This window comes from Desmodus rotundus, chromosome 8 (assembly GCF_022682495.2).
Source record: "Desmodus rotundus isolate HL8 chromosome 8, HLdesRot8A.1, whole genome shotgun sequence".
Taxonomy (NCBI): Eukaryota; Metazoa; Chordata; class Mammalia; order Chiroptera; family Phyllostomidae; genus Desmodus; species Desmodus rotundus.
The window spans coordinates 26,684,770-26,697,253 of NC_071394.1; positions in this window are offsets into that span (position 1 = coordinate 26,684,770).

Sequence of the window (12,484 nt, forward strand, 5' to 3'; positions counted from 1 at the left end):
CCATCCCACTCCTTCCTCCCGCCCCCGCCCTCCCGGCGCCGCCCCGCCCCAGCGCGCCGCCCACGTGCTGTACGTCATGGCGTCACGCCCACCGGGCTGTGGCCGACAGCTTCGGGACGCAGCCTTTAGCTATCGCTGGTCCACCCCTCCACCTGTCCTGCAGTACCTCGCCTGCGAGCTGCCTGCGGCGGGGTGCAGCCCCCGCAGGGCAGACGACGGCCCTTCCTGCCCCAGCAGCTCGCAGGACTTCACCTCCAGCTAGCCGGCATGTGGGGGCAGGTGTTTCCTCCAAGGACGGGTGGGGCGGCCCCTGAGGTGAAGGAAGGTGTTAGACTTGGGGACCCTGGCTTTTTGCATTTCTCATGCCATTACGTATTCATTCCTCTGTTCCTGCGGTTTACCTGCTAGAGTGGCCGCTCCAGGGAGAGCGGGGCAGGGATGTTGCAGCGAGTTTCTGCAGCTCTTCGCTAGGAAATATGCTTCCCCGGGAGTGGCGGCGCCCCCACCCCCTCGCTCTCTTAGTTTTATTAGACCTCAGTCTTCCGTGGGGGCTGCTAGGAGCAGCACTTAGCCACAATCTAACACCCTCTGTGAGGTTTCGGAGACTGTTTTCCGCTTACTTCTTTCCCCTAATTGCACAAAGTCGTTTAAGTATTGAGAATTCCTATTTCAGTTCATACTGATACATTCGGAATTAGTTTAGCTTTATCTGTTCCATCCCCTCATATTCCTTTAAGTCAGTTCATACACGTTTGAATTTTTTTAGCCTACGCATGACTTGGTATCAATTCTTATTTGAATAAACATTCAGTCCAGACCTAGTCTATTCCCTCCTAGTTTATTTCCCTTCAAGATTTAAAGTTACTCCTCCTTGGAATACTGAGACATGGCATGTGATAGATACTGGACAGAATGTCCATTTGCCATCTGTTACCTAACTAAATATATCACCCTTCCAATCTTTGTTTTAGTGTGCCTAATTTAAAAGAGAAGCAAACCAAGGAGCCGTGGTCTTTCAGATGGTACTGGGTATCTTTGGTAAACTGGTAAATGTTTACCAGTTAGAAAACTAAACAAGTAGGCAGTTTAGGTCTAAGTATCTCAATCTTAAAGGAAATAATGAAGGGCATGTTTATTTTCATATACTGGAAATTCTTAAGCTGTTGTACATTCCTTTGAATGCCGCCTGGAGGCTGCCAGCAATTTAATCAAAGGGATACTTTAAGCCTACAGGTAGGACAAGAATAGTAAGTTAAGTGGATTTATGGAAGAGTACCCATACATAACATAACCCTTCTTGAAAATATATCAATATGTTGAACAACATTTCAGAACAGATGGGATATTGGCTTGGAAGATGGTTTTGAGATGAGGCTGTGCTGGGTGGCAGTGGTCTGACACACTGTAAAATTGTCATTTTTCTAGAGATGCCCTTTCCTGCTTGTCTTCTTAAAACTAGAGGGATTTCCTGCTCTTCATTAAGGCAGCATAAATCTATTAAGAAACAAATCTGTTGGGCTTCTGGCTAAGATGGAGGCATAGGTAGATACACTGTGCCTTCTCACACAACCAAAAGAAGGATAACAAACTTGAAAACAAAAAACAACCTGAACTGCCAGAAAATTGAACTGTATGGAAGTCTGACAACCAAGGAGTTACAGAAGAAACATGCATCCAGACAGGTAGGAGGGGCAGAGAGGACTCGTGGTAAGGCAGTTACTGGCAGACTGGGTGGTCCCACTTTTGCCTGCAGATAAACTGGGAGGAACAACTACGGATTGAGATAGACCATGCCACCGAGGGTTCCAGCATGGGGAAATAAAGCCTCAAAACCTCTGACTGAAAAAACCAGTGGGGGGGTACAGTGGTGGGAGAAACTCCCAGCCTCACAGGAGAGTTTGCTGGAGAGACCCACAGGGTCCTAGAATGTACACCCACCCATCTGGGAATCAGCACCATAAGGACCCAATTTGATTGTGGGCAGTGGAGGAAGTGACGAAGTCAGGGGAGACCTGAATAAGGGGCATTCTTTCCTCTCAGACCCCTCCCCCACATATAGCACCCAGCAGTAGCCACGTGGGTTGACCCACCCTGGCAAATACCTAAGGCTCCTCCCATTATTATGTAACAGGCACCCTGAGACAAAATAATTGGCCCAAATGAAAGAACAGATCAAAGCTCCAGAAAAAATGCAACTAAGTGACGAAGAGATAGCCAACCTATCACATGCACAGTTCAAAACACTGGTAATCAGGATGCTCACAGAAATGGTTGAGTTTGGTCACAAAATAGAGGAAGAAGTGAAGGCTATGCAAAGTGAAATAAAGGAACGTGCACAGGGAACCAACAGTGAAGGGAGGGAAACCAGAGTTCAAATCAATGGTTTGGACCAGAAGGAAGACATAAACATTCAATCAGAACAGAATGAAGAAACAAGAATTCAAAAAAATGCAGAGACTTAGGAACCTGCAGGACAACTTTAAACGTTCCAACATTCAACTCATAGGGGTACGAAAAAGAAGAGTAAGAAATTGAAAACTTATTTGAAAAAAAATAATGAAGGAGAACTTCTCTAATCTGGAGAAGGAAACAGACTTCCAGGAAGTCCAGGAAGCTCAAAGAGTCCCAAGGAATTTGGACCCAAGGAAGCACAGAGCAAGACACATCATAATTACATTACCCAAGATGAAAGATAAGGAAAGAATTTTAAAAGCAGCAATAAAAAAGGGGACAGTTACCTACAAAGGAGTTCCCATAAGACTGTGAACTGATTTCTCAAAAGAAAACTTGCAGGCCAGACGGGGCTGGAAAGAAGTATTTGAAGTCATGAAAGGCAATGACCTACCTACATCCAAGATTACTCTATCCAACAAAGATATCAATTAGAATGGAAGAGCAGATAAAGTACTTCCCAGAAAAGGTCAAGTTAAAGGAGTTCATCATTACTAATCCCTTAATATGTGAAATATTAAAGGGATTTATCTAAGAAAAAGATGATAAAAATGAATAGTAAAATGACAAACTCAACTATCGACAACCACACCTAAAGAAACAAAAGCAAACTAAGCAAACAACTAGAATAGGAACCAGAATCATAGAAATGGAGATCACATGGAGGGTTATCAGCGGTGAGTGGGAGGGAAGAGAATAGGGAAAAAAGGTACAGAAAAAAAAAAAAGCGTAAATTGTAGGCACAAAATAGACTGGGGAGGTTAAGAATAGTACAGGAAACATAGAAGCCAAAGAACTTATATGTATGAACCATGGACATGAACTAAGGGGGGGGCGGGGAGTGTACAGGGTGGTGGGGGAAAAGCGGGGGGGGGGGGGAATGGGACAACTGTAATAGCATAATCAATATATTTTTAAAAAGAAAAAAAAATCTGTTGAACATCGCCACTAGGATCCCCAAAGGCACCTCAAAGGTAGTAATGTCCAAGACAATGTATCTTTTTCTCAAAACTTGCCAACTTGCCTCTTTCTTTCATCCAGGCCCAAGCCAGAAACCTAGGATTCTTCTCAGGAACCCTCTTTTTGGCCTCTTACAATTTATAATTAATCATCAAGTCCTACTTACACATCCTAAGCATCCCTGCACTCACTCTCTTACATCTGTCTTCTGCCTTTTGGTTTCAACTTTGGCTGCATGTTAGAATCCCTGATGGAGCTTACAAAAATCCTGATGCCCAAGCTACATCCACCAATTAAATCAGAATCTCTGATGATCGTGCTCAAGCATGGCTGTTTTTAAGAATCACTCCCCAGGTGATTCCAATGCAGAGCTGAGGTTAAACCCTCTGCTGGGGCCTCATCATTTCTCACTGAATTACCACAAAAGCATGATAATTGGCCCCAGGTGCCTTAATTTTTGGTGGCCTTCTTCCTTCTCTCTCTATTCTCTCCTAATTCATTCAACATTAATTCAATAAATATTCGAGTACCTGGGATGTTGGAGAGAGAGGTTTGCTATTATAGGCACTGGGAATACAGCGATGAAAAAGACAGTCCTTGTTTCTGCTCTTATGGAGCTTACATTGTGGAGAGAGGCTATGGTTGGGGGAGACAGAAGAAACAACGAAGAAAAGGAAATACATTTCTAGAGTAACATATAGAAACCAGGGTGGCTGCTATGTTACTTTAGTGTCTTAAACTGAAGTTCATTCCTCTGACATTTGAACTGGGTTCCACAAGACAAGAAAGGAAAATGAGAGGTAGGGAAGACAGAGGGAACAGTAGGTGCAAAGGTCCTAGCAAGTCAAACTTGCCAAGTTCAGGCAGCTAGAGGCTGAAGTATCATGAGTAAGAGGGAATACAGATGGCATGGAGTTACAGAGGTAGAGGCAGCCATATTATTTAAAACATTTTAAGGTCATGATAAGCAGAATTCTAAATGGTTGGTACAATGTGTGATGAGGCAACAGATTTTTAAGTGGAGTGCAACCTGACTTACCTTTGGAAAGCATCACTCTGATTGCTTCATGGATCAGATTATGGGAGAGCAAGAGTGGAAGCAGGGAGGCCAGTTAAGAGGCTACTGCAGGAATCCAGGAAAGAAATCATAGTTCCTTGGCCCAAGGTGGGGATAGAAGTGGATGGTTTCATTATTAATTTTAGAGGCAGACTCTGTAAGATTGCATAGAATGGAGTAAAAGTGGGGAACAAGAGAGAGCAATAGGGTTACAATAATAGCCACTCTTCACTGAGTACATACTACACGACAAGCACTGTTCTAAGCACTTTACAAGTATTACGCCATTTAATTTTCATAAGAGTCCCAAAAGATAGGTGCTATTATTATCTTTTTAACAAATTAGGAGCTGAGGCTCCAGAGGTTAAGTAATTTGCTCAAGTTATATAGTTGGTAAGTGGCAGAGCTGGGATTTGGACCACGTAGGCAGCCTGGCGCCAGCACTCATACTCTCCCCGCCCCCTTCCCAGACCCATCCATTGGTGTCACAAAGTGGACATTTCTTCAGCCACACTAAGCTATTTGTGGTATCATACATCCTCTCTCCTTTCTTCCATTCTCTCTTCCTCCCCCTCCTCCTCCTCCTCCTCTTGTTCTTCTTCTTCTTCTTCTTCTTTTCTCTCTCTCTCTCTCTCTCTCTCTCTCTCTCTCTCTCACACACACACACACACACACACACACACACACACCTAACTTTCTGTTTATGCTGTTTACACTGCCTAGAGTACCCTCTTCCCTCTCCTCTGCCTGGCTCAATTTATTAACCTTCTTGTCCTTACAGGCTAAGTTAAGCCCATCCCTTGCTCCACAGCAATCCTGTGCTTACCTATATAATTTGCTGTAAAGCACTGCACTGTTATTTGTAGGTCTCTTCCACTGAACTTTGAAGGTGGGTAACTTAATGCCAAGGAAAGAGGAAGGAGCAAGCAAAAAAGCCTAGCTACGTCCACATGGCATGCCCCACCCTGGACATTGGGAGTCACAAATATGGCAAAGCATTGTCCATGCCCACAAGAAGCTTGTAAATTTGGCAAAGGAACAAAACATAGAAAATTGCTTTAACACAAAGGCCAAAAGTCCAATAGATACATGTTACAGGAGTATTGGATGGGACATTGGAGGCAGGAAGCTTTGCCTGGGGGTTGTTTCACTGGGGAAAAAAAATGCAACCAGGAGGAGCTTGGGGGCTTCATTCCCACCATCACTTAATGTGGTTTGGGGAGGCAGTCTTGGGTCCTCATTTAGGAAGACTTGGGGGCACTGCTGATTCAGTGGAATGTGCTACTTCCCAGCTGATCACCCTTACCTGTCATGTGAATAAATTTACTGATTTCCAAGTTGGTTTATTTCCCTTCTGACAGGGTCATAGAAATTTCTTCTTATACAGTTCCTTTATCTTTCTCATCTACAAGCTTCCAGAGCTTAGGTTCTAGCTGTGAGACCCTGGGAAAATGACAGAACTCTGTGACCCACAATATCGGGCCCAGCGTGTAAAGCTGTGAAGGTTGTACCCATCATTACCACAGGGTTCCCACAGACACAGACCATGCACGGTGCCCTGTGGGTGTGCTTCACAGTGAAACTTGCGCACCATGAAGTGGGGGTAAAAATAGTTCCTACCACAATGGGTTGTTCTCAGGCCTAAATGAGTAAGTGCAGGTACAGCACTTAGACTTGGCATTCAGTAAATCACCGATAAACTTCAGCTACTCTTACTAGGTGAAGGAAAGCTTGCTAGAGTGGGAGTTATTCCAGGTAAGATTTTTTAAATGGGCTCATCTATGCCCCTTCTTGGGTGGTTCTCTTAATTGTTAGGTCCATAAAGGGAATCCAGAGAGGAGAGGTCTTTTCTCTTTCAAATTGAGAACCAAGGTCCCTCAATGGAAAAATCCTTCAGGTGGCTAAAGGCCGAGCTTCTCTGATCACCCACCTATTCCCCCTACTCCATCTCTCACACCCCACTTTCCGCAGGTGCTATATCCTCCCCCAAGCTGGCCCAATATACTCTTTCCTATGGGAAGGTTAGATTCTCTTCTAGGGCTATTTAATCAGGTAGTATTTCTCAAAGTGTACACTAGAGCCATTACTACCAGAACCACCTGGAGTGCTTGTTCAACTATATTCCTGGGATCCATCTCAGACTAACAGAATTGTTATCTGTGGGGCTGGGGTCCTGGAATCTAGTTTTTAACAAGCTGTCCAGGTGATTTATAACATGTGTTTGAGAATTACAACTTAAGTGCTTCAGCCATTAGGATAATCTCACAACTTTAAGCAACTTTCTTCCAGTAGATCTCTCATTGGGCCTTTCAAAAGGGAAGGTGTCTTTTTCCTCTTCATGGAATCCATCCAATTACATACAACCTGTTTCATTCCCATTCCCATCCATTATCCAAAAGTGACATCTCCTTTAACCTTTTCTTGATGGAGACTGGATACTCAGGCCACCGTTACCCATTGATTACTCTGGTCTTTCTTGGTTACCTTCCCTGTTTGGCTGACTCACGAGCAAGCCTGTTCCATGCTGGCGACCTAGGCCAGAAACCCCCGGAGTTTCCTATAACTAGAGCTGGGTAGATTCCACGTTGGAAGGACAGGTTTGGATGACTAGGTCCACAGGGGTGGGCTGCACTGGGAGCAGGATATCAGTGGAGGATGATCAAGAACTTAGAGTGACCATATGGCCTAATTTACTCAGGCAGTCCTAGCTTATACCAGTTGTGGGGTGTAATTATTAATGGTACCCCCCTTTCACTCTCAAAGGGTCCTGGGTTAGATGTTATGGGCATTCTGGTAATGAATTCCATGTCAAGACCAACAATTGCAATGCAGTAGCCCTGGACTGTGCCTAGACCACCCCTCCCAATCCCCTGCCATGGCTCCTTCCTCTCCTCAGATTTTCTTAATGAATTCACTTTCATATAATACTTTGGGACTTCATTAAGGGATTTGTAAGAACATGCCATGAAATTTGTGGCTATGCTACTGTCTCTGACAATATCTGGAAAATATTTTTCCTTCATTTCAGTAACTGACATAGTTCTTTCCCTTGTTTATCATCTCTTTTGTTATTGTCTTCTGGATACCCAAGTAACAGTGTCTCCCTTGGCTATGGAGAAAGCTTAAGGTCATATATGTGGCTTTTTGGTCTGTGTATAAGGTCAAACAGGATACAATTTATATACTTATCTCATTCCTTAAATCTTGTTTCCATTCCTTCACTAACTTCAGATTTAATTTTTCTGGTGCTATATTATATGTATCTGTAACCCATCTGTTATCCTTTTTAAAACAAGGCAGGTATAAAAAAATGTGTATGAACAGATGCCCACAAACAAACTGATTGCTAGTTATGTAACTGGAAGGGATTATTTTTAAATGTACACAAAGAATTATTTCCTCACTTACAAAATATAGTTTTAACAAGTGAATAGTACTTACGTGATGCTGGATTTAGCTTTCTATGTTATTATCTAGAAAGCGGAAGGATTCCAAACAAAAGCAAATAAGAGATTAGTTAATTTTCAAACTGAAGTATTTTTATATGTGTTCTAGAACCTTACACCAAATAATGTAACGAAGTATGCTTACCATTGAAACCACATAGCCTAATTAGCAGCATGCAGGGCTGTTCGCTTTCCCAGTGAAATCCCGTGCTATTGGAAATGAAGAAAGAGAGAGGAAGGGGGATCAGGGAATCAGATTTGGGAGGTACAGTCCAGATACTGATGGTGACCCCTGAGCAGAAGTCTTTGGTAGGAAGTGTGTAAAACAGTCTCGAGACAACTGTCGTCCTGATGCCTTGATAATATTGTAGGGGGCCTGGGGGCTTGCACCCTGTGGCTTGCAGCTAACATAAAACCACATGAAGAAATTCACCTTAGTGAAATCACTGAGGAATACATTTTACAACTAGTTTATCTTGGAGGTTGCACTGAATTTATAAGACTCAAAGCTAGATAGTCTATGGATAGTATACTGTTATTTTATGAATAAATTATGAATATAATTAAATCTGCTTCAAAAACTTTTACTCTAAAACTGCAGAGATCATTTTCTATATAGTGATTTCTGCCCCTTTACAGCACGAATATACCTATTTGTTAAGATGGAAGTATTTTTTAAAATACAAAAACTTTCAGAGAATAAAATAACAAATCTGTATAACTCCTGAAAGGACCAATGTTAACATTTTCTCATATTTGTATTATTTTTTAAGGCAAAAGAAATGAGACCTACAGAATTGAAGCCTGCTTTGCTTTATTGTACTCCACAAATATTGTGTTTTATTAACATTGAGGCAAGACCCTCTACCAACAAAAAGATTACGATTCACTGAAGACTCAGTGATAGTGCTTTTAGCAATGAAGTATCTTTAATTAAGGTATGTACTTTTCCTAGACACAGTGCTGTCGCACACTTTCATCGACTACAGTAGCAATTTTCAAAATTTACATCTCATGGACTCATAAACTAATTCCCCAAATTCTGCAGCACACCAAAAGATATATTGTTTGCCAATCTGACAAAAAATAGGTATAATTTTGATTGACTTACCAAAAAAATAGTAATTATCTACCCTTTTTGCTCCAAAGTGACTTTAAAAAATCAGGTGCCTAACCAAAAAAATCATGTGCCTATACTGACATGTAAGGATTTCTGGTACCAAGAATTAACAGACACAACCTTATTATGCGATATGACCAATAAGAAGCAACTCTATTATATGACCTATATATTTACGCTGCAAGACAGGGCATTTACACCAAATGGCAATTGTTGTGTTGGCTATTGTCATTTTTTTTTAATTTGACAATATAAGGGAAAGGAGGTCAGTGTCCCTGACTAATAGTCAGGTATTGCATGTTTTAAAAATTCTTGTGCACACCGGTTGAAAATCGCTGGACTATAGTATAGTGTAAACGTAACTTTCATATGCACAGGGAAACTAAAAAACCTGTGACTAGCTTTATTGCAATAGTCGCTTTATTGAGGTGGCCTGGAACCCGAACTTGCAATATCTCCAAGGCCTGCCTGTGAGATGAATGCTCATAGATCAAGGGCCCATTGCATCTGTTTCCTCATCTTTACAATGAGAGCAATCAAAGTACATCCTTCATGGGGCTTCTGTAAGAATTAAATAAACTAATAAATGTAAAGCATTTAGCAGAGTGCTTGGCACTTAGTAATAGCTCAGTAAATTTTAGCTATTATCAATAGTGTTATTTTAAGATGAGTGGATATTGATTTCACTGGCTTGTTTGAAGATGGTGTATCATAGAACAATGGGATTTTAAAGAAGAAAGAAAATTATTCCTCCCTGTACTATATAATTTTGGGGAGTTTTATTTTTGTGTTTTCCTTTTCCTTTCAGAGTAAATTTAATATTTTTGGCAGAATCTCAGCATTGAAACAGTAAGAAGATACAAACATTTAAGAAAGGACAGAATGGAAAGAGGCAACTTAGTATGAACTAACTCCCATTGTAAGTGGGCAGCCTGTTTTTGTAGGATGGTATCTTCATCCTTTTCTTCTCTGCCATCTATTGTGTTCAATGGAACCATCACTTTAGCTCTATGTATGCTAGGTAGGAAACTCATCAGCAATGACCAAACACAAGTCTATTTCTAGTATGGTTCTAATTTTTAAAATCCCATCTACTGTTGCCAGGGGAATCCCTTCAGTAATGTGTTAGGAGATGACATATTTAAACAGTATGTCCTAGCAAATGTGGTCAGAACTCAAAATGGCTAACCAAAAGTCCATGTGATCTCCCATCCCAGTACTAACCAGGCCCGATCTTACCTAGCTTCTGAGATAAGACAAGATTGGGAGCTTTCAGGGTGGTATGGCTGTAGACCATGTGATCTAAAAAGATGGGCAAGAGATGACATGTAGTATTTTGAGTGCATCAAATAATATTTAGGGCTGGGAGGAGAATTCAGGACCCTTGGTTAACTTGTTGAAATTCATACTTGGGAGTTTTCAAAACATGGAGCTAAAATGTCTGTGCCAAGCCAACATTCCTATTAATGATCAAAAAGAATAAGATTTTTAAATAGCTGGATGACCAAGCAAGGGAGAAAAATATCTGAAGTCTCAGGGCCAGAGATCTGTATTCAATTTCAAATAGTTTCTTAGGGGTTTCATATCCTGCGATAAAAGCAAAACTTTTAAACACTGAATCTCAAGGACATGAGGGGACAACTGAATAATTTCTATGGTGCTACGATTTTGAGATGGCTTTGTTTAAATAAAAATTCCCACACAATAAAGTTGTGTTATCATTTATTTTTTACCAAGAGGAGGAGGGTGCCAATCTAGATTTTGTACAATGTTGCTTCTTTACATCACATGGGCTCTTTTATGTTGTCTTCTTTGTGTTTCACTGTTGAACAGAAGAGGAATAATTTAGTAGCAAGCATTTGGGGATTTAGAAATAACACTTGAGACATTCTATTTTCAGAAGTACAAATCTGCAACAATCAAATTCAAGGACTTGGATGACTAAAGGAGATCAATCACAAAGAAGTATTTCTTTTGTTTCCATCTTAACATTTTACTGATGTATAAACCCAATAGGAAAAGGAGTGTAGAACTTTTGTATTCCTTTAAAATGAACAATGGCTTCTCTTGAAATATTACATTTTGAAGACTTGGGATATCTGGAAGAGAGTGGAAGTTCCTTTCATTCTTTTCTCCCTTCAATCCCCACTCCCACTTCACTCCCACCTAATAATGAGTCACTATTTTTCTCTTAATTGGGCTTCCAATGTACCTTTGCATTAATTTTTTCACAAGTGAAAAATTTCCAACCTGAGAAACCTAAATATATGTGTATATGTATTTGAAAAATAAATGGCATGAAAAAAAGCAAAATGAAGAGAATCATATAGTAACACAGTTCAACAAGAGGTGATAAGAAAGTTCATTCAAAAGATTTACCTTTTAAAGAGAATATACTAGAAGGGAAAATACAGTTGATACTGAAAGCAAAGAGCTTAAAAGGCTGAAGGGTCTTAGCTGAGGGTTTGACTTTTGGTTCTTCCAAAGAGGCAGGTACACAGTGTTTCTGAATTTTGATTTCCTATATGGTACCTGCTCAATTGTCCCTCCCTTCGACCTGGCTGGCCCTCTGGTTTTGATCATGGTCAAACCATGTCATCTCTAGGCTCTTTTCGTTTGATAACTTACCCCTGGACAAGACGCCTATCTATACCCAGGAATTTGGTTCTAGTTCTCTGCCCTCAGCAGCTCCAGTTCTCCAGCTTATTCCCTGGGTTCTCAAGCCCTTTATTTGCCAGATCTTGGCTCCATCCTATAGCCTAAAAGATAGAATACAGCTCAACTAACTGACAGTTATTGTTGTTAACCCTAATATTTCAGAAAATATCTGGGGATGTTTATGATGGAATGTGCATTTGTATTATTATACACGTATATCCAAATATTTATATACATTATATACACATAAAAATCTGAATAGCTCATAATTGAAATAGACATAATAGATGTCAATCGTGTCTTTAATTTCCTCCCTTCTCCCTTCCTGTTTTTTTTATTAATTTAATTAACAAACCAGGCTACAAGAGAAGACAAATCAGACATAGTCCATGTTTGAACAGTCACAGTTTGAACATTAACAATTTAGAGTTAAAATTTGAGTTGGATGCTTAGCCTGTTACAAAGCTATATGCTATACTGGCATTTTAAAGAGGCTCTTTACCTAAAGCCTTCAGAAGTACATGTTATCTTAGGATCCTGAAAGTCTTTTGCTGCTTTCAGTCTGTCTCCACCCTTGACCCCATTTCCAGCCTGGCCTCCATTGCCCTCACACGCATACCAGACCCTCTCACCCCTGTTCTACTCTACTCTCCTGGTCATGTCAATTCCCATCTCTTTGCTTTTCTGTTCTTGCTTCTGAACTTCAGAATGCAAGAACAGAACTCGAAATGCATACCACCTAACCTCAAATTAGTAACCCCATTACTCCTCTCTTGTTTACTACTAACCTAA